We start from the raw sequence: 24690 nt of genomic DNA, 5'->3' as shown, positions 1-24690 counted from the left end.
CTGACTAATAAAACTGGGGAACTGGAATTAGTAATGTGTGAGGAGGACTATGACATAGTGCAGGGGTGGCCAACCTGTGGCTCTTTGCTTCTTCAAGTGAGGCTCTAGCTGTGAAGACAGGAAGCAGTAAGGCCGGCTCACTCTCCACCCCATGCTCAGATCTCTTTTCCTGATCGGGCACTGTTACTACTTTGCAGCTCCAGCTCACTCTTCACTACGTCCTGATGCACACAGTGTAAGAACGTAGTATGTGGAGACACGCACTATGACCTGACGTTGTGCTCATCAGGTCACAGTGGAGAGCGTGTCAGACCTGCAGAGTAGCAGGTGCCCGAGCAGGAGCCCAGTGCCTGATCAGGAGAGGGAAGAGATTTTTTTAAATGATAGAACTGAGCATGGGGGTCTGATCTGAGCATGGGAGGTTCTGATCTGAGCATGAATGGGGGGTCCTGATCTGGGCAATGGGGTTCTGATCTGAGCATGAGGGGGGGTCCTGATCTGAGCAATGGGGGTCTGATCTGAGCATGAGTGAGAAGATCTGAGCATGAGGGTTCAGATTTGAGCATGGGGAGAAGGATCTGATCATGGGGGTCTTGTTTGAGCATGGGTTGGTCAGGTCTGAGCATGGGGGGTCAGATCTGAGAAGGGGGAGATCTGAGCATGGGGGGGGGGAGATCTGAGCACTGAGGGTCTGACACTGAGAGTCTGATTTGTGTTGTCTGATCCGAGCATTGGGGGTCTTATTTTGGGGGTCTGATTTGGAGGTCTGATGAGGTTTGGGGATCTAATTGTAGGTCAGATTAGGATTGGGGATCTGATTTAGGAGTCTGATCTGAGGTCTGATGAAAAATATATTTTTAGTTTTTTTTCTCTGCTAATGAAAAATAAGAAAAAAATATTTTTAGCACACCTCAGATCGGATGAAAAATATATTTTGTATCTTATTTTTCTTTGCTAAAACCTAGGTGCATCTTGTAGGGTGAAAAATACGGTGACTTTTGTGTAATTGTATAGCTTGTGGCTCCTGGTTGTCATACATTTTTTCTTTTTGGGCTCTTTGTGTATGTAAGGTTGGCCACCCCTGACATAGTGGGATTAACTGAGACATGGCTGGATGATAGTTATGACTGGGCAGTTAATGTACAGGGTTACAGTCTGTTTAGAAAGTATCGCCAAAACTGGAGAGGGGGAGGGGTCTGCCTTTATGTAAAGTACTGTCTAAAACCCACAGTCCGAGGAGATATAAGTGAGTCACTGTGAGTAGAATTACATGGAGGCAAAAACAATAATAAAATACTAATTGGAGGTTATTATAAACCACCTAATATACCACAGAAAACAAGATAGACGAGGCGGCAAATCATAATGAGGTGGTTATTATGGGGGACTTCAACTACCCCGATATAGACTGGGAAACTGAAACCTGTACATCTCATAAAGGAAACAGGTTCTTGGCAATACCCAAAGACAATTACCTTTCCCAACTGGTTCAGGACCCGACTAGAGGGACGGCCATACTAGACTTAGTATTAACCAACAGACCTGACAGAACAACAGATGTGCAGGTTGGGGGACACCTGGGAAATAGTGACCATAAAGTAATAACCTTCCAATTATCATTCAAAAGAGTGTTTCTTCAGGAAGGAGTAAAAATACCAAACTTCAAAAAAGCTAAATTTAGCCAACTAAGGGCTCTTTCACACCTGCGTTCTTGTCTTCCGGCATAGAGTTCCGTCGTCGGGGCTCTATGCCGGAAGAATCCTGATCAGTTTTATCCTAATGCATTCTGAATGGAGAGAAATCCTGTCTTCAGTTCCGGAACGGAACGTTTTTTGGCCGGAGAAAATAGCGCAGCATGCTGTGCTTTTTGCTCCGGCCAAAAATCCGGAACACTTGCCGCAATGCCGGATCCGGAATTAATGCCCATTGAAAGGCATTGATCCGGATCCGGCCTTAAGCTAAACGTCGTTTCGGCGCATTGCCGGAGCCGACATTTAGCTTTTTCTGAATGGTTACCATGGCTGCCGGGACGCTAAAGTCCTGGCAGCCATGGTAAAGTGGAGCGGGGAGCGGGAGAGCAGCATACTTACCGTCCGTGCGGCTCCCCAGGCGCTCCAGAGTGACGTCAGGGCGCCCCAAGCGCATGGATCATGTGATCGCATTGGACACGTCATCCATGCGCATGGGGCGCTCTGACGTCATTCTGGAGCGCCCCGGGAGCCGCACGGACTGTAAGTATACTGCTCCCCCGCTCCCCGCTCCTACTATGGCAACCAGGACTTTAATAGCGTCCTGGGTGCCATAGTAACACTGAAAGCATTTTGAAGACGGTTCCGTCTTCAAATGCTTTCAGTACACTTGCGTTTTTCCGGATCCGGAGTGTAATTCCGGCAAGTGGAGTACATGCTGGATCCGGACAACGCAAGCGTGAAAGAGGCCTTAGGTGTAACTAACTGGGACAAAGTCCTCAAAAATAAAGATACCGCCACAAAATGGGATATTTTTAAAAGCATCCTATAATCTAATTGTGAGAGGTACATACCTTTATAGGAATAAAGGGTTAAGAAACAAGAAGAAACCAATGTATATAAATAGAGCTGTAAAGAAAGCAATAAATGACAAAAAGAAAGCATTTAAATCACTAAAACAGGAGGGTAGCGAGAAAGCACTGAAAAACTATAAGGAAAGAAATAGAATATGTAAAAAACTAATAAAATCAGCCAAACTAGAGACCGAGAGATTAATTACCAAAGAGAGCAAAACTAACCCTAAAGTGTTCTTCAATTATATAAATGGTAAAAAGTATAAATCTGAAGGTGTCGGCCCACTGCAGAGCAATGAGGGGGAAGTTGTAGAGAGGGACGAGAAGAAAGCAAAGCTATTAAATTATTTTTTTCTCCACTGTATTCACTGAGGAAAATAAACTGTCAGGTGAAATGCAGAATGTAAAAGTAAATTCCCCATTAAAAGTGTCCTGTCTGACCCAGGAAGAAGTATAACAGCGACTTAAAAAGATTAAAATGGACAAATCGCCAGGACCAGATGGCATACACCCCCGTATCCTAAGAGAATTAAGTAATGTCATAGCCAGACCCTTATTTCTGATATTTACAGACTCTATACTGACAGAGTGTTCCACAGGATTGGCGCATAGCAAATGTGGTGCCAATATTCAAAAAGGGTGCAAAAACAGACCATGGAAACTATAGGCCGGTAAGTTTAACTTCTGTTGTGGGTAAACAGTTTGAAGGTTTTCTAAGAGATGCTATCTTGGAGTATCTCAATGAAAACAAGCAAATAACATCATATCAGCATGGCTTCATGAGGGATCTGTCATGTCAAACTAATTTATTCAGTTTCTATGAGGAGGTAAATTCTAGACTTGACAGTGGTGAATCGATGGATGTCGTATATCTGGACTTCTCCAAAGAATTTGACACTGTACCACATAAATGGTTAGTATATAAAATGAGAATGCTCCGTCTGGGAGAAAACTTCTGTATGTGGGTAAGTAACTGGCTCAATGATAGCAAACAGAGGGTGGTTATTAATGGTACACACTCAGATTGGGTGACTGTCACTAGCGGAGTAACTCAGGGGTCAGTATTGGGCCCTATTCTCTTCAATATATTTATTAATGATCTTTTAGAAGTCTTGCACAGTAAAATATAAATTTTTGCAGATGACACTAAACTGTGTAAAGTAATTAACACTGAAGAGGACACTTTACAGCTACAGATGGATCTGGATAGATTAGAGGCTTGGGCAGAGAAGTGGCAGATGAGGTTTAACACTGACAAATGTAAGGTTATGCACATGGGAAGGAATAATGCAAGTCACCCGTACATACTAAATGGTAAAACACTGGGTAACACTGACATAGAAAAGGACCTAGGAATTTTAATAAACCGCAAACTAAGCAGTAAAAACCAGTGTCAGGCAGCTGCTGCCAAGACCAATAAAGATAATGGGTTGTATCAAAAGGGGCATTGATGCCCGTGATGAGAACATAGTCCTACCACTTTACAAATCACTAGTCAGACCACACATGGAGTACTGTGTACAGTTCTGGGCTCCTGTGAACAAGGGAGACATAGAAGAGCTGGAGAGGGTTCAGACGAGCGCAACTAACGTAATAACTGGAATGGGGCAACTACAGTACCCTGAAGAATTATCAACATTAGGGTTATTCACTTTAGAAAAAAGACGACTGAGGGGAGATCTAATTACTATGTATAAATATATCAGGGGACAGTACAGAGATCTCTCCCACCATCTATTTATCCCCAGGATTGTGACTGTGATGAGGGGACACCCTCTGCGTTTGGAGGAAAGAAGATTTGTACACAAACATAGAAAAGGATTCTTTACGGTAAGAGCAGTGAGACTATGGAAGGAGGTGGTGATGGTGAGTACAATAAAAGAATTCAGAGGGGCTTGGATGAATTTCTGGAGTGTAATAATATTACAGGATATAGCTACTAGAGAGGGGTTGTTGATCCAGTGAGTTATTCTGATTGCCTTATTGGAGTCGGGAAGGAATTTTTCCCCCTTAAGTGGGGACAATTGGCTTCTACCTCACTTTTTTTTTTCTTTGCCTTCCTAAATGGCCGAACTGGAGGGACATATGTCTTTTTTGGCCTTATATACTATGTTACTATGTCTTTGAGCTTATAAAATCCATTAAAAAAATATATATATGAGCAATCATGGCTTTTTTTAGATCCATTAATTGTTCAGAATTGCTAATTTCTTATGTTGGCCTGCCACCTCCTGACCAAAATAAGAATTGCAGATTTAATACCCTGGGTCTCTTCAGCGATACCCAGCACATTGAAATAAATTACCAGCATCCTCATTTGGATGCAGAGGATGCCGGTAAGAAGCCCAGGAGCGCAATCACGGCATCTAAAGGATTTAATGACCGCGATCGGCATTATTGCCGGTCGCGATCATTAACCGCGGTTCTCTGCTGTTGAAACAGCTGAGACCCACTGGGCATGGAGCCTGCTGCATGTTTACATGTACGCCGCTGGTAGCAAAGGTGTTAAGGTCCCTTTACATGGGACGATATACAAGCAGATTAACAGGAAAGAAGCGTTTCTTCCCAATAATCTGCTGATCGCTAGCGGTGGAGACAGGTGCATTTATATGCACCAAGCTCCTCCAGAGTATGGGGTCCCATAAATGCTCAATTGTTGAGAAATCTGGCAACCGGGTGGGACAAGAAAGTATTGCAATCTGGCAGAGAGATTCCTGGGAAACCCTTGCTGTGTGTGGGCCAGCATTTTCCTGCTGAAAAATGCCAGTTGAAAGCCCTGCCATGAGATGCAACACATTTGGCTGCAGGATGTCCTGCACATATCACTGAGCTGTTAGTGTCCCTTGTATCAATACCAGGGGTGACCTTTTATACTGTAGTATGCAATGGCTAAATTATCACACCAGCAGTTGGGGCAGTGTGTCACTTCACAGCAAAGGCAGGATTGGAGCGCTCACCATGAGGCCTCTATACTCAAACCTGACCATCATCGTATCCCAAACAGAGCATCGATTCATTACTGAAGACAATGTGGTTCCCATCCATAGCATTCCAGGTTTCTCAAGTACAGGTACCTCATACTCAATACCAAGAAAACAAAGGAGCTAATTCAGGATTTTAGGAAGAAGAAACAAAATGGACACCATCCCATTAGCATTAATGGTGGAAACGTGGAGATAGTTCAAAGTTTCAGATTCTTGGGAGTTCATATTAGTCCAAAAAAGGCCTTCAGAGGCTTTATTTTCTGAGGAGTCTGAAGAAAGCACAACTCCCAAAACAGCTGCTAGTCAATTTTTACAGGTGCACCATAGAATCTGTTATCACATACTGCATTACAGTGTGGTACTCCGGCTGCTCTTCTGAGGACAAGAAGACCCTCAAGCGCATCATCAGAATGGCTGGCAGAATCACTGGTACTCAGTTACCATCACTGGATGACATCTTCACTGCTCGCTGCAGCAACAGGGCAAAAATGATCTGCGGGGATCCAACTCACCCCAGCCACAGCCTTTTCATTCCCTTACCCTCTGGTAGGCGTCTTAGAGCCCTACATGCCCGAACCCCTAGGCTGAAGAACAGCTTTTACCCCAAAACAATCAGTCTCCTAAATGCTCAGAGATTATTGCCCCTTCCTAGGATAGAAACTACCACAGACTGAAAGTGACTGCTGCATTCATGAACCCATGATGATCTCTTGTCTGCAGTGGTGTCTGATCAGTGTGTATATATACTCATAAGCACTTCCTACTTTGCTCTTGCTATATATATGCTGTGAACTGTGAATAGTAATGCTTTCTAGTGCAATGTTTTTTTTTTTTTATAGTGTAATGCTTTAGTTTAAATGTCAGTTCTTGTTCCTCTGTCCATGGCATCTAGGATTGCTCCAAACAACATTTCATTGTATTGTACATTGTATTACATTGTATTGTACAGTGACAATAAAGGCATCTTATCTTATATTATCTTATGTATTCATCTCCCTTAATAAAATCGCATGAAAGGTCTTCTTTAATAGCTGTGAATGACACTGTTAAGGGAGCAGAGTGCTGTGGAGGTCACAGTTCAGGGGGCAGGTAGGGTGGCCATTTAGGCAACACTGAAAAGACGGACTTAAAACCCCGTTCCCCAGGTCCCATTAAGCCATGCCCCCCGATCTGGTTAGACCACGCCCCCTCCACTCCTCAGCTAACAGTCGATTGGAAAAATCATCTTCTGTCAGCAGCAGAGGTGGGAGGGACAGTGACTTTCTTCCTGCAGCTCTCACTCAAGACAGCACAGTGCTGCTGTCTTAGAGTGAGCTGTTTAAAAGGACACACCCCAATCCGGTTAGGCCATGCCCCTCCTAATCCTCAGCCGACAGGGATTGAAAAATGAAGTTAAAAATCAACTTCTGTCATCTGCAGAGGTGGGAGGGACTGTGACTTTCTTCCTGCAGCTCACCCTCAATACAGCACAGTGCTGCTGTCTTAGAATGAGCTGTTCAAAAGAACACACCCTAAATCCAGTTGGGCCACACCCCCTCCCACTCCTCAGCCGACAAGGATTGAAAAATGAACTTAAAATTCAACTTCTAGGTACAGTGCTGCTGTCTGAGAGTGAGCTGTTCAAAAGGTCATCCCTGTGTCCATCCAAGCCCTGAGCCTGACGGAGGACAGGGAGTCTGAAAGCCGGACTGTCCGGCCTAAAACTGGACCTCTGGCCACCCTAGGGGCAGGCTGCAGTGGAGGTCACAGTTAAGGGGGTGGGCTGCTGTGGAGGTCCCATTTTAAGGAGACGGGCACTGTGGGAGGGGTCAGTGTTAAGGGGTGGGGGGCTATGGAGGTCACTTTTAAGGCTGCGGTTGCTGTAGATGTCACTGTTATAGTGGATGCTGTTGATCTCTTTTAATGACACACACAAACATTAAATGAAATAGATTAAATATACCCGAGCGAAGTTGGGTCCTTTAGCTATTTTACATATATAAGTGAAAAATAGTAGGCAGCACTCCGGTATGAAAAAGATAACATAGACTCCATTATTCACTCATGCAACGTTTCCGCTCAAATCAATGGAGCCTTTGTCAAGCAATGACCATAGTGCTCAGTCCATCATATAAAGGTGTATCAACAGGTGTACATAATTACAATGTGATTTCATGATGAGAATAACAATTAACATAAAAACATGATTTTGTAAGAAATATTCATGTGAAAAAATAGAAATCACATAATTCAAATGTAAATCAGCGATCTTGATTACAATCTTTGAAACCAAAAGTAAAAAAACATATGTAAAAGTGTAATAATCCATATTGTGAATTAAATTGATCAGTGTATTTTAGGTGAATATAATTCAAAACATACATTCGTAGGTTGCATCCTACCATCTAGCCCAAAACAAAGATGGAGTGTGGGGTATCGCCGACATTGACAGAGAATGCGCTAGAACGCGGACTTGAATGTCCTAAGTGAAATAAAATTTAATTATAAATTCTGATGAGCCTCATACGAATAAAATAGAACATATACCGACGATCAGGAACCCGTTTGAGGTTGGCATGGAACCTCCGGTTGTCAGCTGGTGGTCACACCCCACACTGGGCAAAGTCTAAACACGGGGCATATTCAGTGTCCCGAGAGAAGACCTGCTCCCTAGGGAATTCACTTGAGTACAAGAGTTAGAGGCTATAACTAATCAAATGTATAAATTCAAATGTGACCATGTGTGAGGAAACTAGGAGTTATGAACCACAGGTGGCGTACTGAGGACCCAACTCCAAATGAGGGAGAAGTGACAAGTGGCACTTTATGATTGTCGCAAGGCACCAACCCAACCCAATGATGTTCCTTGCAAATCGTGTGAGAAAAAAAGAATGCATATAAAATAATCTATACATTGACAATGTCGTGAAAAAATAAATAGAATAACATTTAATTAATTGTATATGATCCCAGATGGTAAACATCAAAAAAATAAGGTAAATGAATGGCATCCATGGGGGGTGGCATCCTCTAATATAAGGTCCAATATCTTGAAAAACGATCTCTCCTAAAATCAGAAGAGAAGAAGAAAAAAAGAAGAGATTAATAAAGAAATATATTTGAGTATGTAAAGCACTATTCTGCTCATAACAGCACGGAGAGGAAGGGGAAGAGCAACTAAATCGCAATCTTCAGGTGAATTAAGGCACCCTAAATGTGGCACCCTCTACATATAAACCTTTTGCTTTCAATGTCTGCAAATGATAAATCGAATAGATTTCCCTCTGTTTAAGGAGAGCCATTCTATCACCACCTCGTCTGGGCATCGCAACGTGATCAATTATACGAAATCTGAGGTCTTTCTCATGATGTTTGCTTTCTGTAAAGTGTTTGGAGATGGGTAAATCCAATCTCTTTTCACAAATCGTGTACCTACTGTATGTGGATTGAGTCTAGTTTTTACATCCCAAGTGGTTTCTCCTACATAAAGGAGATGGCAAGGGCATTCTAGTAAATATACTACATATGTAGAATCACAAGTAAGATAATCTTTGATCTTAAAGTTTTTAGCTGTACTAGGATGCAATAATTCAGACCCTCTTATCATTAAGGGACAATTAACCCAATTATGGCAGGAAAAACATCCTACTCTGGTGGACCCAAAGTAGGATCTAAATGATTGTTTAGTGGTGCCTATGTCCGCATGTACCAACTGGTCTTACAAGTTGAAGGTCCAGTGATATGACATTAAGGGAGGTGCATTAAACTCAGAGAGAGTTTTAAAATGGCTGCCTAGGATTGGCCAATGGTTTTTGAGAATGTGACCAATCCTTTCACGGTTTAGAGAGTATTTAGAGACAAAGGGTATACGGTACCTTGCCTGTGTTTGTCGATGTGTCTTTCTGCAATAGGGTTTGTCTAGGTAGAGAACCCACATTATTGATATGATGTTGGACTAATCTTTTGGGAGAACCCCTCTGGGTAAATTTGCCGCCCATAGTAATTAGTCTCTCTTTAACTCTTTCATCATCCTGTACAATCCTCCTAACTCTAAGTAATTGACTGAAGGGCAAAGATCTCAGCATGGGTTTTGGGTGATTACTGTCATATCTGAGAAGGGTGTTCTTATCGGTAGCCTTCACGTATAAATCGGTGTAGAGAGAGCCATTAACATTTCTCACAATGACATCCAGGAAAGTGATCTCCAAATGTGAAGAAGTTAATGTAAATTTCACCTCAGGATCAATCATGTTAAGAAAAACTGGTCTTCTCTCGGGACACTGAATATGCCCCGTGTTTAGACTTTGCCCAATGGGAGGCGTAACCACCGGCTGACAACTGGAGGTTCCCTGCCAACCTCAAATGGGTTCCTGATCAGCGGTATATGTTCCATTTTATTCGTATGTAGCCCATCATAATTTATACTATATAATTTGATACATATTTATGTTTAATTTTATTTCACCTATAAGGACATTCAAGTCCGCATTCTAGCGCATGTTCTGTCAAAGTCAGATACCCCACACTCCATTTTTGTTTTGTGCTAGATGGTATGATGCACAGGAAGTTTTTCTCTCTTGGTATTTATCTGTCCCTGCACCTCAGTAGGGCTTGAACTGCAAGTACTGTAGGTAGGGAAAGTGGACTGGGTTCCAGGTCAGGGCTCACTGTCCTTATATGTCCCTACCTACAATTATTAGAGACCTAAATTAACACATACTAAAAATGGATAAAATGTGTCTGGTCCTGAAGACCCAATATACAGTTGACCTGAACCATTTAAAGGACTTCTTCAGTCTAGAGTACAGTAAACAAATGGTGATGATGTAGCCTATCCGAAGGCACAGAAGGAGAACTATTTCTGAGGGAAGACAACTCAGTTGAGCATAAAGTGTGTGTGGATTATGAAGGTGCATGTGTGACCAGAGGTTCTGTGTATAGCAAACAAGAATGTGGTTCAGAGCACCTGGAAAATGGCTTGACCACAGACAACCAACTGAAGATCGACTGGCAGAGTGTGGCAGTGGAAAGACGGCAGCCTCCTGGTTTGTTTGCAGGGCACATTAGAGAAGCCCTTGTGGCATCTGTATCTTGTGGCATTATATCTCCTCTAGTCAAATGTGTCTCCGAAAGTGTGTTCCAAGGTCTTGGACTGCAGACGTTGGACAGCCAACAGGGGAGACAGCAAATCACAGTCAGGAAGTTGTTATGGGAGACTTGTATCCCAGATATGGATCCCATAAAGTTTTAGTAAATAAAGTATCGTTTCTTCCTGGTGCAGGAGCCAATTAGAAGGCGGGTTCTTATTATAGATAACTAAATCAATTCTAAGTAATTTGTATTTGTTCATAAAAAATCTACTTGCAAAGTGACGCCTGCTGCATTTAAAATTAAGCATACTAGTGAGGGAGACAGTGCAGGAAAGATAACGGCAGAAGATCATATGACCCCAGGTGGGGCCATGCTATTGTGATGGATGTATTATGTTGCTTAGCATTGTCTTGCTGAAATATGCAAGGCCTTTACTGAAAGAGACTTTCTCTGGATAGGAGCTTATGATGTTCTAAAACCTCTATATACTGTTCAGCATTGATAGCACCTTTTCAGAGGTGTAAGCTGCCCATGTTATCTCCATTACTGCCCCCCATACCATCATAGATGCAGGCTTTTGAGCTGTGCACTAAAAAGCTGTACAGTTTCTCTTCTCTTGAGTTCACAGGACACAGCGTCCGTGGTTTCCAAATAGAATTCTAAAATTTGATTCATCTGACCAGAGAACAGTTTTCCACTTTGCCTTAATCCATTTTGTTTCAATAGTTTTTATTTCCATTTTCAATATACAAATAGGTACAGAATCCGGGGATTACCCAAAGCTTTTACATTGTTTAAGACATATTACAAACAGTGCTTCGGGGAAACATAGAAGCACAAAATCAACAAAGGAAACACAATTTACATAAAACTATTGCCTGATAAATAGCTGTGTTACAAATCAAAGTGGTGCCTGCTTACGCCAGCTCTAGACCAGATCCCAAAATGGAGGACTACCTAGCATCCCACGTCCACGAAATAACCTATCCAGTTTTACTTAGTGGGACAGAGTAAGTTACGGGGAGGAGCATAAGGGGGACCGCGCCCAGGAGGCCCAGTGCAACTGAAATTTGGTAAAACCACCTTTTCCCAACGAGATAATCTTCTCATATGTATATGTATTATTAAGAGCGGTGATTAAGTCACTAATTAAGAGGCGGTACATCTGGAGTTTTCCATCTCCTCAGCAACACCAATTTTGCTGTGATACAAAATATACAAAGAAACTGCCTGTAAGAGGATGGCAGGAGATCGACTCCTACGAATAACAATACCAGTTGTGGCTTCCAATTAATCTTAATGGGGAGTGTTCGGGTCAGCAAGTCACGATATGCTGACCAGTAACTTTGTATAATAGGACATTGCCATAACACATGGTATAAAGTTCCCCTGCAACCGCACCCTGTGGGGCGTAGACCCTGGATTACTTGCCGGATCTGGAGGTATTTATAAAAGTCCCTAGCTGAGAGAGAGAATTTTTCACACCGAGAGTGAAACTGTCACCACCAGTTCTGTGAGAAGGTCTGGCAGACGTCCTTCTGTACTTCTTGCAGGATGTTCTTTGTTTTGGTTTCACTATGTCATCTCCTTTCCTTCTCCCAGGTGTCACCTATTTAGACTAATCGTCTCCCTTTATATTCCCTCCCATACTGCCTCACTTTGCGGTTTATACTTCTTCCTGGATAAAGTGTTCACTGCTGGAGGCTGCTGCTGCTGTTTACTCAGATAAGTCTTTTCATGAATTGTGTTTCTTTGCTGGCTTGATTCTAGGTGACCCTGACTCCGTCCGTATTAAGTGCAGGGAGCCGATGGTGGTGTCCCCTCACTATTATAGGGTTTTCAGGTGTCGCACAGTCTTAGGTATGTGGGCATGCAATCGTCTATCATTGAGACCCTTGCATGGGTATAACAGTCAGGGAGAGCTCTTAGGGTTTTATAGGGCTCACCTATATGCTCCTTAGTTTGGGATCAAGCCAGTCGGACGTTTATTCATAAGTTCCAGCTATCTGCAACATCATCCGTGACAGAAACGGTTGCAGTGTTCCTTGCTCCATTAGGTCCCCTACACAGTGAATGGAGTTCGATCGCCAGGATGACAGGTCAGAATGAGGCAAAAGAGACTGGATCAGTGAGAAGGGGATAGATGCAAGAGTGGGGGGTTCCTCTGCGTCTGCCAACGCATGGTACTTAGACCAAGCAGCAAGAGATGCTTGAACAGTTGAGCTAAGACCTTGTGGCAGAGGGACGTTCCAAAAAGTAAGGTGCAGTAACTCTGATAAGGAGTATCCATTGGTTAAATGTTCCTCTAAATGTACCCATGGTATGTCCAAAGATGGCCCAACCCAACCCCTTAATATAGAAACCAACGTTGCTATATAGTATCGTTTGAGATCCGGCAAGGCTAAGCCGTCCTTAAGTCGCTCTCTGGTAATGATAGCGCGGTCAATCCTCGGGCGCTTATTTCCCCAGGTGTACTTAGAGAGTAAATTTCATCAAAAGACCACGGCACTCTGTAAATATTTTAGTTGCTTATTTTATTTCATATATCTTTTTTATATATACAGTACAGACCAAAAGTTTGGACACACCTTCTCATTCAAAGAGTTTTCTTTATTTTCATGACTATGAAGGCATCAAAACTATGAATTAACACATGTGGAATTATATACATAACAAACAAGTGTGAAACAACTGAAAATATGTCATATTCTAGGTTCTTCAAAGTAGCCACCTTTTGCTTTGATTACTGCTTTGCACACTCTTGGCATTCTCTTGATGAGCTTCAAGAGGTAGTCCCCTGAAATGATCTTCCAACAGTCTTGAAGGAGTTTCCAGAGATGCTTAGCACTTGGCCCTTTTGCCTTCACTCTGCAGTCCAGCTCACCCCAAACCATCTCGATTGGGTTCAGGTCCGGTGACTGTGGAGGCCAGGTCATCTGGCGCAGCACCCCATCACTCTCCTTCATGGTCAAATAGCCCTTACTTTCAAAGTTTTCCCAATTTTTCGGCTGACTGACTGACCTTTATTTCTTAAAGTAATGATGGCTACTCGTTTTTCTTTACTGCTTTTTTCTTGCCATAATACAAATTCTAATAGTCTATTCAGTAGGACGATCAGCTGTGTATCCACCTGACTTCTCCTCAACGCAACTGATGGTCCCAACCCCATTTATAAGGCAAGAAATCCCACTTATTAAACCTGACAGGGCACACCTGTGAAGTGAAAACCATTTCAGGGGACTACCTCTTGAAGCTCATCAAGAGAATGCCAAGAGTGTGCAAAGCAGTAATCAAAGCAAAAGGTGGCTACTTTGAAGAACCTAGAATATGACATATTTTCAGTTGTTTCACACTTGTTTGTTATGTATATAATTCCACATGTGTTAATTTATAGTTTTGATGCCTTCAGTGTGAATCTACAATTTTCATAGTCATGAAAATAAAGAAAACTCTTTGAATGAGAAGGTGTGTCCAAACTTTTGGTCTGTACTGTATATTTTTTCTTTTGTATATCCATCCAAAAGTAATAGCCACTGGCCAATGTTTCGGTCTAGTGTTAGACCTTGTTCACGGTCTTAGTTCTGTAGAGTATACTCTACAGAACTAAGGCCGTGAACAAGGTCTAAGACTAGACCGAAACGTTGGCCAGTGGCTATTACTTTTGGATGGATATACAAAAAAAAAAAGATATATAAAAAAGATATGAAATAAAATAAGCAACTAAAATATTTACAGAGTGCCGTGGTCTTTTGATGAAATTTGCATGTACCCCTACCACTGAGCACCTCCTAACCTCCACAAAGGAGTGCTGCTGAACCCCCCTTTTCTCTACTTAGAGAGTAAAGCATTCGCTCTGGAAAAGAACCTTTCCGGAAGGCATATGGGCAGGGTGTGATATAAGTAAAGAAACTTTGGGAGGGTGAACATTTTAAATGAGGCTATCCTGCCAAGCCATGAGTCGTCGTATTTAGTGTATTCCTTTTCTGTGGATAGGAGGAGCGAATTCGTAATTTAAGGTCTAAAGGTGAGTCATGGATGCGGTCATAATTGTGCCTAGATATTTAATTCTGCGAGGCTGCCAGTCGAACAGCCGATCCCTCTGAAGGCTCGCCACCACATTCACTGGGATATTAACCGGTAGTGCTTGCGTTTTAGCAGAGTTCAGATGGTAATACGAAAGTTCCCCACAGCGGGAGATTTGGGCCATCGCCGCTAAGGATTGTTCCGGGTTTGTAAGAGATAGAAATACGTCGTCTGCGTATAAAGAGATTGTATGCAACCGCCCTCCGATCACTACCCCAGAAATAGCTGTGTCCTGTCTAATCGCTTGAGCCAATGGTTCCATAGCTATAATAAATATAAGGGGCGACAGGGGGCAACCTTGCCTAGTTCTGTTCGTAAGGGCAAACGAGTCCGACAGGGCCCCATTAGCAAAAGTCCTAGCAGTGGGATTGCTGTATAAAGCCGGAGCACTGAGAAGGCGAACAACCAGCGCAGCCTGTCAAACGCCTTCTCAGCGTCCAAGGCCAAAGCCAGCATGGGAGTCCCGCAGGCCTTCATGTGATGTAACACCCTTAACAGATGTCTAGTATTGAAATAAGTCTGCTGAGACGGGACAAAGCCAGCCTGATCTACATGTATTATAGAGGGGAGGATTTTTTCCACTCTAATAGCTAATAATTTAGCGTAGATTTTCACATCCTGATTTAGGAGGGAAATGGGCCTGAAGTTCTGGGGTCTGTCAGGAGGTTTTCCGGGCTTAGGGATCGTGATAATAAGGGCTTGCAGATTCTCGGACGGTAAGTCCCCAGAATCCATAGCTGCCTGACAAAAGTTTTTCAGGTACGGGCTTAACAAGGTCTTAAAATGTTTATAATAATGATTCGCAAATTCATCCGGTCCAGGGACCCTGTCGCTGGGAAGAGACGCAATCACCGCCTCTACTTCCTCCGTTGAAATATAAGAGTTGAGAGTCTGAAGTTGGGTACTATTTAACTTGGGTAGATGTAGGGAGTTTAGATAGGAGTCAACCATGTCTCCCAGTTCTGTCAGGGTAGGATGAGAATTTTTTAAATTATAGAGGTCATAATAGTACGCTTGGAACCCATTTGCTATATCTAGAGGGGAATAAAGATTCTCCTGAGAGGTAGGATGTATAAGGTGTGGAATGCGGCTTTTAATGTGATGGGCTTCAAATTTAGCAGCTAAAAGCTTTCCAGCTTTATTATCCTGGGAATAATACCTAGCTTTGGATTTCCGCAATATTTTTTCGTGAGAAAAAAGCATATAGCTTCTTAAATCCTGTCTAAGACGTCCAAGTTCCTCTGCCAGTGAGGGAGTAGGTTTCTTTTTATTCCTGGACTCTGCGTGTTGTATCTGAGACAAAAGGGCTGACATTTCCGCCTCCATCCGTTTCCTACGTATCGCACCCTGCTGAATGAATGACCCTCGAATGCAAGCTTTATGCGCATTCCATAAAACAACCGGGTCCGTATGGGAAGATTCATTAAATCTGAAAAAGTCCCTTACATCTGATTCAATACGTGCTCCGTATTGTGGATTAGCTAACAGTGTAGGACTGTTCCTCCATAAGTACACCTGAGGAGAGTTGACGGTTTCTGAAATCACCAAGGTTATGGCGGCATGGTCTGACCATTTTATCGTTTCTAGGGAGGTGTCTCTAGCGTGAGTGAGAAGCGTCCTGTATACAAGAGACATGTCGATTCTAGAATACATATTATGTACTCCAGAATGAAAAGTATAGTCTCTAGCAGATACATGATGGATGCGCCATATATCATAGAGCTCCTCCTTCCAGAAAGTAGAGGCCAGGGAAGGACCATTTCTCAATGATGTGGATGACGTATCTATTGATGGATAAGCTGTCAGGTTAAAATCTCCACAAATTACTACTTTCCCTTGCTGTTTATTGCGGACTAGCTTCATTAATTTTCTAAAAAAAGGGTAGTTGGCCTTGGTTAGGGGCATATAGGGACACAATCGTGAAGATTTCGGTATTCAAAGTGCAAATTAGTATAAGAAATCGACCCTGAGGGTCAGCATAGTCATCAATATGAGAAAAGGCCACCGAGTTTTTAAAAGCATGACCCCCCTGGACTTGGATTGGAAATGAGACTGGTAAATATGTGGGTAATGCACACTTCGCAATCGAAAGCCATCTTGTTGCAGCAAGTGCGTCTCCTGCACACTTAGCACATCGCAGTTCAATCCCCTAGCCTCTCTCCACAAATATGTCCTACGCATTGGGCTGTTCAATCCGTTAGCATTTAAGCTAGCAAATGTTATCACCATAGTATATCAGAATAAAAAGCATTCTATAACCAGCTTTTAGAATTGTAAGAGTACGATATGGAACGCCTCCCAGGGAGGGCGTCCATATCTCCAAGGCATAGGCAACATAAGAATGTATAAGCAATAAATAGGCATCACACATAGCCTTCTAAAAAAATAAATAAATAAGAAAAGTGAGAGGAAATAAAACAGTAACTCACAGTAACAGAAACAGAACGTTCCAGGCCCGTTAGGGCACGTTCTGATAAAATAGTAGGGAAAAAGTCTTGTCTGTAACCTAAAAGCAAAACAGATTAAGGAAAATACCCATCAGAGCATACGACACCTGAAAGTGGGGTAAACCCACTAAAAGCTATAGGATTCAGCGCACTCTTGACCAGTCCTTGGGAACTTTGGCTGGAGCAGAGCGGTGGTCATCTCCCGGGACAGTGATAGGAATGTTCCATCCTTTCAAAAGCGTGCGACCCTCCTCCAAGGTTTTCGCCACGTGGAATTCTCCCTTGTAGTGAATTAGCAAAAAAAACGGGAATCCCCAGCGGTAAGGCACTTGGGCTTTGTGCAGAGTGGATGTGATCAGTGATAGGAGTCTCCTCATACGTAAAGTGTGTGCAGACAGATCCGCAAATAGAAGAACTTTATGGAACGGAGCAGGCAGGCCTCCATTTTTCCTGGCAGCAGACATTAATTGTTCTTTGATCTTGAAAAAGTGGATCCTTGCGAGTACATCTCACGGCACCGACTCATCCAGATGTCGCGGGCGGGGCACCCTGTGCGCTCGGTCAATCTCTGGATCGCGGTCAGAACAATTCGGAAGAGTAGCTTTAAGAAGAGACCAAACAAACTCTGGGATGTCCTTAGGTGGAACAGATTCAGGAATCCCTCTAAGCTTAATATTATTACGTCGGCTCTGGTCTTCAAGATCGGCCAATTTAGCTTTAATATTTGTAACTTCTTCCTCTAACTCATTATAGGCATCAATGAGAGAGTTATGCGAAGCAGCAAAGTCTCCGAATTTATTTTCCAAATGGTCAGTTCTGGCACCTAAGTGGTCAATATCAGAACGCAATGGTGCTATAATGGACTTTAGGTCCAGTAACATAGAACGCCTCTGTACAAGCAGCATGTTCCGCATGGCCGTGTCTGCTAGGGCCGTGTCAGAGACTTGAAATTGTAAAAAAGGCGACTCTCCATCTTCTCCTGAGGTATTTGAAAATTCCTCTGCAGCACTATTGCATGGCACGTTTCCCCTCCAGGCCTCAGAAGCCTGCTGCTTATTGAATGGCGCAGGGCTTTGTAATAACAGAGATGGGGCTCCCGGAGACACTGCCTGGGTGGAATATAATGCAGCCTGTGGAGTGTCTTCCGACGCCCGCCGGGTGTTTAAGGGCTCGGCGTCATCTGCTGGTAATGAGAAGGCCTCATAGTGTGCAGGCGAGGAAGGATGGGAGGCAGGGGTGCCACTCACCGGGTCCTGGGTGTCGGTCTGAGCCGAGGATCGCGCTACTTCTGCCGTCTGGGGAGAGTAATCTCTCCGGTCTGCTTCTCTCAGCAGCGCAGGGTCAGAGTAGGATCGGGGAAGATCGGGCGCCAGAGGGCTCCGTGGGCGGTCTGGAGATGCGGCGCGCTGAGGTGAGGAAGGAGCTGTACCTCCGGCGCCATAAATCCCCGGCCTCTCTGCTAAAATAGAATTTTGTACGTTTCGAGTGCATGACCACCCATTTCTTGAACCCAGTCATCACTTGGAAGCATTCTCCCGTGCAGTTCGCGGTGGTGGGAGTGCGCTGTGCTGTGTATAAGTTGCTTTTTAGCGGTGTCTGTGCAGGAGCGCCGGCACTATGCGGCCATCAGCTTCGGCAGCCAGACGACGCCCCCCCCCTTAATTGATTTTAAATGAGCTTTGGCCCACAGAAGACTGCGTTATTTCTAGATGATGTTGACACATAGCTTCTTCTTTGCATCATACAGCTTTAACTTGCATTTTTGGATTGCATGACTAACTATGTTCACAGACTCTGGGAGTGTTCCTTAGCCCATGCAGTGATTTTCTGTACAGAATTCTGCCTGTTTTTAATGCAGTAATACAGGTGATGTCTGCTGGTAAAGAGAAAGGCGCACCATAGGGTAATATCAAACAGATGAGGTAAGTATTCCACTCCAAATGGGAGGCTCACCTTGAAAGGTTGTGCTAACCTTAGGCACAACTCTAGAAGAAGCTCATCGGATACAAAGTAGATCCCAGGATTGGTTGGTCTGTAGCCACGGATGGAACTATTCTTATCAGAGATACCTGATTCCCCAAGAAGATTTAGAAATTGCCAAGACAAAGAAGCATCCCTCGGCGCAAGCGACCAGCCAGAAGATCCAATATGCGTAGATTCTAAATATTTATTCTGCATATATATATGGATCTTCTAGCTGGTCACTTGCGCCAAGGGATGCTTCTTTGTTTTTAGCCACCTAACTGTTTTGCCGAGTCCAGCTTTGGCAGTGGGAAAAGTAGCTAACTGGAGGGGGGAGGGCTGCTTTAGATGCTGCTTTCTCCAGAATGGTAGCAGCTAGAAACATGCAACTGGTCTTGTTTGAAAGCTGACATTCCACGCTTTCATACAAGATGACAGCTAAAGTCCGAGCAACAGAGGATAAATCACTGTTAGAAATAGAGTTGGGAATAATGGGTAATACCTGCATTCACAGCATCCCGATGTCTATCAGTGATATCTTCTCCTGTACTGAACATATTGCTGTCCTTTTGGTATTGTCTGAAAACTTGGAATGCCAGCTTTCAAACAAGAACAGTTGTTTCTAGCTGCTACCATTCAGGAGATAGCAGCATGTAATGCAGTCCTCCCCACTGCTGAAGCTGGACTGGGGCAAAACAGTTAGGTGGTTAATGCAGTGCTGCCTGAAGACCTATAGATCACAAGCATCCTATATTGATGACCTTGTCCCTTGCTGTAAGCTAAATTAAAAAGATTTGAGAATGAATAAGCAGAATGAGAATAAAATATTTACTAAGTGTGATTAAATATAAGATAAAACATACAAATCCCATACAGAGTAACAAAAAGTTAATAATTTTTCAAAAAAGAAAAAGAATACCGAGACAGGAGCCGCACATCTACAAAATTACTAATTTATTGAAGGCAACAGACACAACATAAAATGAGTTAAAATCGTTGTATACAACAAATCTGGGCCATGTAAGCCGTATATCGGCACATGCCCATCTGAATTACCACAAATTCATATACAGACCCCCACATCCATCAGCATGTAGCAACATAAGGTGCATGAAATCCATCAACAATAAATAAGAATCAAATACTTATCATAAAAATGGCATGATGGGGGGCATGTGTGGCGGTCAGAAGACAAGCCGAACGCGTATCGCCAGACTTGCTGGCTTCCTCAGGAGTGCCTGATTCCTAGTAGTCAATCATCAGGTATATATGTACTCAGTAATCAAATGGTAATGCGTTTTACCTGCGTCCTGGTCCCAGATGGAAAGAGGGGGCGGTGGCCACCTCATTAGCAAAGAGGAACAGAGGGGCGCATGAGGAAACCTCCCATAATGTACATGTGGAGTAATTGTAGAAAGCGAACGGCGTCCGGATATGCCGTCCGCGCATGCGCCTATCCGAGCCGGCCCGCGCTGCGTTCCAGAGACCGGATGTAGCAGCACGCGCCGGCTCCCAAGACTCCCACTGCGTGTCAGCAGTCGGATGTGACGTAGATCACAGGGTATGCCGCGGCGAGGGAGGCTGCGGATGCGCACAGAGCAACAAGGGAGAAGAGATAAAAAGAAAAAAAACTTGCAAAGATATGCGCGGTATTTATGAATAGGTTTCAATGGGCGAAAAGTCAGGAGATCAAAAGCAGGGGAATATAGCCAAAACACAGAGATCAAAATAAGAGAAATGAGACAAATGTACATCCAATAGGAAACACAGTGAAAACACAACAAAAGAAGTGAAATGAGCTGAAAAAAAGGAAGTGAAAAAATTATAAATAATGATAGTGATAATGGTTATTATAAATACCTATTAACCTCAAAATAAAACATTTTTTATATCATTATTATTTTTTATTTATATTTTATTATATTAATTAGTGCACTAGAGGGCAGTATCAGTGCCCAAAGATAGAACCCATATTAGATATCTATGGTTAAATCATGTGCAGAATTAACCACCTGTCAAAAAAATGACTTGGCATGTTAATTCGGCCGCATGGTGCCACACCCAGAGATGTCTAGATACACATAAAAAACCTCACTCCTATCTTTTGATCCTTGTTTTTGATTACCCCAGAGTTTTATCTAGTTTAAAAAAAAAAAAAAAAAAAAGGGAAAACTAAGAAATGAATTACAAAAAAGAGAATTTGCTCCGTGCCATGATCCACAGCGCCCCACGCCAAGGTCCCAGGATTAAAGAAGTTTTTTTGAAAAAATGGCATTGCAAAAGGTTGCAGCATCCAATAACTATCTGTGACAGATGGTCGTGGGACATACAAGATAAACTGGTCATCACATGTCCGAACAGAAAAATAAGTCCTCAGGGAGAATCCTCTTAGAAGGTGGTCCAGTGGGATTCCATTTCGTGAACAATAATCAGGTGATTCCCAAACCTTAAAAAGTTAATAATTATCAGTAACCTACATATGCAATATGGGGTAGGACCTGGTCAGCCTGTCTACCACATGACCGACACCCCAGGGTGTATAGGAGATAGGGCAAATCAATACTTACATCCTAACTAGCATGAAGTTCCAAGTGGAGTCCCCCCTAATTGTTGGTGCAGACCACAGTTATTCCCATCAGCCCCTCCTCCAGTGTGCAGCACGTATGTCTCTGAGATCACTCTGCAATGTAGCCTTATAAGCACAATGGGAGATGGGTACTAGATTACAAGGAATATCCTTACACAGAATACTAAAAGTAATATAAAAGAGGCAAAATTAAAGGGGACAGAACCAATCAGTACTTAAAAATACCCTTATAATACACTTACTGTAGATGGTGAGATATTTAGTCTTTGAAATTTTACATTGAGGAACACTTTTGTGAAATTGTCCCACAATTATTAGATGCAGTTTTACACAAATTGTTGAACATCTGTCCATCTTTCAGTCCGAGAGACTCTGCCTCTCTAACATGCCCTTTTTATACCCTGTCATGTGATTAAGTAGCAAATTGCTGCTCCAGTTGTTTTTTTCTATTAGTACCACTTAGTACACAAACATACAAAAGTATTATTTACGGTAAGAGCAGTGAGACTATGGAACTCTCTGCCTGAGGAGGTGGTGATGGTGAGTACAATTAAAGAATTCAAGAGGGGACTGGATGTATTTCTGGAGTGTAATAATATTACAGGCTATAGCTACTAGAAATCGGTCGTTGATCCAGGGAGTTATTCTGATTGCCTTATTGGAGTCGGGAAGGAAATTTCCCCCCCTTAAGTGGGGGAAAATTGGCTTGTACCTCGCAGTTTTTTTTTTGCCTTCCTCTGGATCAACTTGCAGGATAACAGGCCGAACTGGATGGACCGATGTCTTTTTTCGGCCTTATATACTATGTTACTATGTTACACTTGCTTTTCCAGACTTTTGTTGCCCTTGTGCATTTTTTTTTAGATTATTATTTATTGGAAAGTGCCATTAATTTAATAGCAGCTCTGCATAGCAGCTCTGCAGGTGCATAGCAGCTCTGCAGGTGCACAGACCTAGCGGCATGACGTAGGGGTGCGTGTCGCGCTTCTCCCTACGCCGCCTCTCCCTCTCCCCATGCCTCCTGCTCTACCTCCTGCTCTGATGCGGTACGCGGAGCCCGGCGAGTGACCAGCTTGGAGAGCGTGCACTTCTGTTGCAAATCGGGAGCTGTCTTGAGCGGAACACGGGACTCGGCACACGAGGCTATACTCCTGGACGCATTGGCTAAGTGATGGATCCTGCGCTGTACGGCTGAGGTCCCCACGATGTACGGCTGAGGTATAGTTTAGTTTCCCTACCTTGAGTGGATGTCGGGAGACAGCGCGACCCGTCTGGAGCCGGAGTATGTGCCACGCTTTGTCCTAGCCCCGTCGATCCTTTGGTGGATGCCTTGTGCCCCTCTCATCCTGGCCCTGCTGACCGTGCGGTGGAGTCTGGTGAGCCGCACGCACCGCTGCGCTTCTCTCTCTTCTGACTGTCCGCTGATTGCGGGCGAGCGGTGGTGATTGGCTGTAGACGTTGGTGGAGCCGTGAGTGAGGTCTGTGTTCTGTGGCCTCCCCCCACCCGGATTCGGCGTGTGGTGTGCTTGTGAGGAGTGGAGACCACGGGTGGAGGCTTGCTGTCCCCCATTGTCCCAGCTGCAACTGCTAGGTGTACTTTCGGATGTACCAGAGGTCTTGGGCTGATTGACTGGACAACCTTTTTGGCTCGATTTCCTGGGTGGACCAGCTCTATTTGGGGGGCTCTAATGGTCGGGCCGGACTATGGGGTTTAATAAGTCTTTCCCCTGATCTACTATAGTGGTCCCATGCGCTTAAAATATACTACCCCTACAGGACTTTTATGTAATAAGCCCTTTGGTCCCACAGTGATCCGGGGTTGATTCCTACCTATGCCGACGGATTATATTATATTCTTATGCCGTGCGAAAGGAGTTCCTCATTTCTATAGCGGTTCTCCTAAGATGGTATAGCGGTGGGAGGGGGCCCATATAGTGTGGATATTTGTATGCCTGTGCCTTAGTTTAGCAGGCCCCCTGTTTCTATTTCTGTCTTTTACTTATATTTAGCTCGCTTCTGGAAACCAGGCGCAATACTTATTTGTAACTAAATTAAGTTAAAGACATTAATTAGTGGCCCTGCCACACACTGCTACGAACATGACTCTTATAGAATGAATACTAGCTATATCTGAGTTTGTTAGAGGTCAGGAACCGCTCTTTGTTCTAGGGGTTGATCTCTATATAAGTATTTGTAACCTTTTACAGCCTTTCTACTAGGGGGACGTAACTTAGTAGATACTGTGCAAGTATTTTGTGTGTAGGGGTACGTTTCTATTTATTTAGCTTAAAAAATGCCGCTAAAGTTCCGTAAATCAGGAGGAGTGACTTCCCCAAAAGGAGGATCAGGAGGGAGCCCACAGGCCCGATTAGATAAATTTCTGAAGTCACCACCACCCAAAACTAGAGGAGGGGTACACAGGTCTACCGCCCAGACCGAGTCAGGATTAGAAATTCCGGATCATTTAGAACGGGGTTTATCGAAGGTCAGTTCCTCCCATAGTGAAGGTTTCGATAGTATTAATAAAAAACTCCAAGATATACTGGGTGTAGTAAACGCTACTAATACCTCGGTGGCAGAGTTGACCTCTTCCCTTTCAGTTGTTCAAGGGGATGTTACCATAATAAGAGACGAAATGGTGAAATTGAGACTAAAGGTGAAGGAGTTGGAATCTGCAGTCAACTCTGTCACCGTAGAGAATGGTCTATTAAAGAACAGATTAGAAGAGGTAGATGAAGACCGCTCTTGGTTAAGAAGGAAAGTGGTTGAACTGGAGGACAGATCTCGTAGATATAACCTGCGGTTAGTAGGGTTCCCAGAAGGGGTAGAACAGGATAACCCGTCGAATTTCATTCAGAAATGGCTGGTAGAGAATCTGGGACCAGACTATGACGTGTCTACCTTCTGTGTGGAAAGAGCCCATAGAATCCCCTTTAAAAAACCTCCTCCAGGGGCCCCTCCTAGGGCTATCCTGGCAAAATTTGTTTGCTCAAAGGATCGGGATTGGGTCCTTAG

General features: G+C 43.6%; 1 long non-coding RNA gene across 1 annotated transcript; it reads left to right on the top strand.

The window, feature by feature from the left end:
- The first annotated feature begins 1100 nt into the window (after nucleotides 1-1100).
- Nucleotides 1101-19631, top strand: LOC120993329. Its single transcript, XR_005777216.1, has 3 exons — nucleotides 1101-1250; nucleotides 9641-9647; nucleotides 19621-19631. It is a non-coding gene; the product is annotated as an uncharacterized LOC120993329 (long non-coding RNA).
- Nucleotides 19632-24690: the final 5059 nt, after the last annotated feature.

The sequence above is a fragment of the Bufo bufo genome, chromosome 3 (genome assembly GCF_905171765.1).
Source record: "Bufo bufo chromosome 3, aBufBuf1.1, whole genome shotgun sequence".
NCBI classification, from domain to species: Eukaryota; Metazoa; Chordata; class Amphibia; order Anura; family Bufonidae; genus Bufo; species Bufo bufo.
This window is presented reverse-complemented; position numbering and strand designations above follow the sequence as displayed.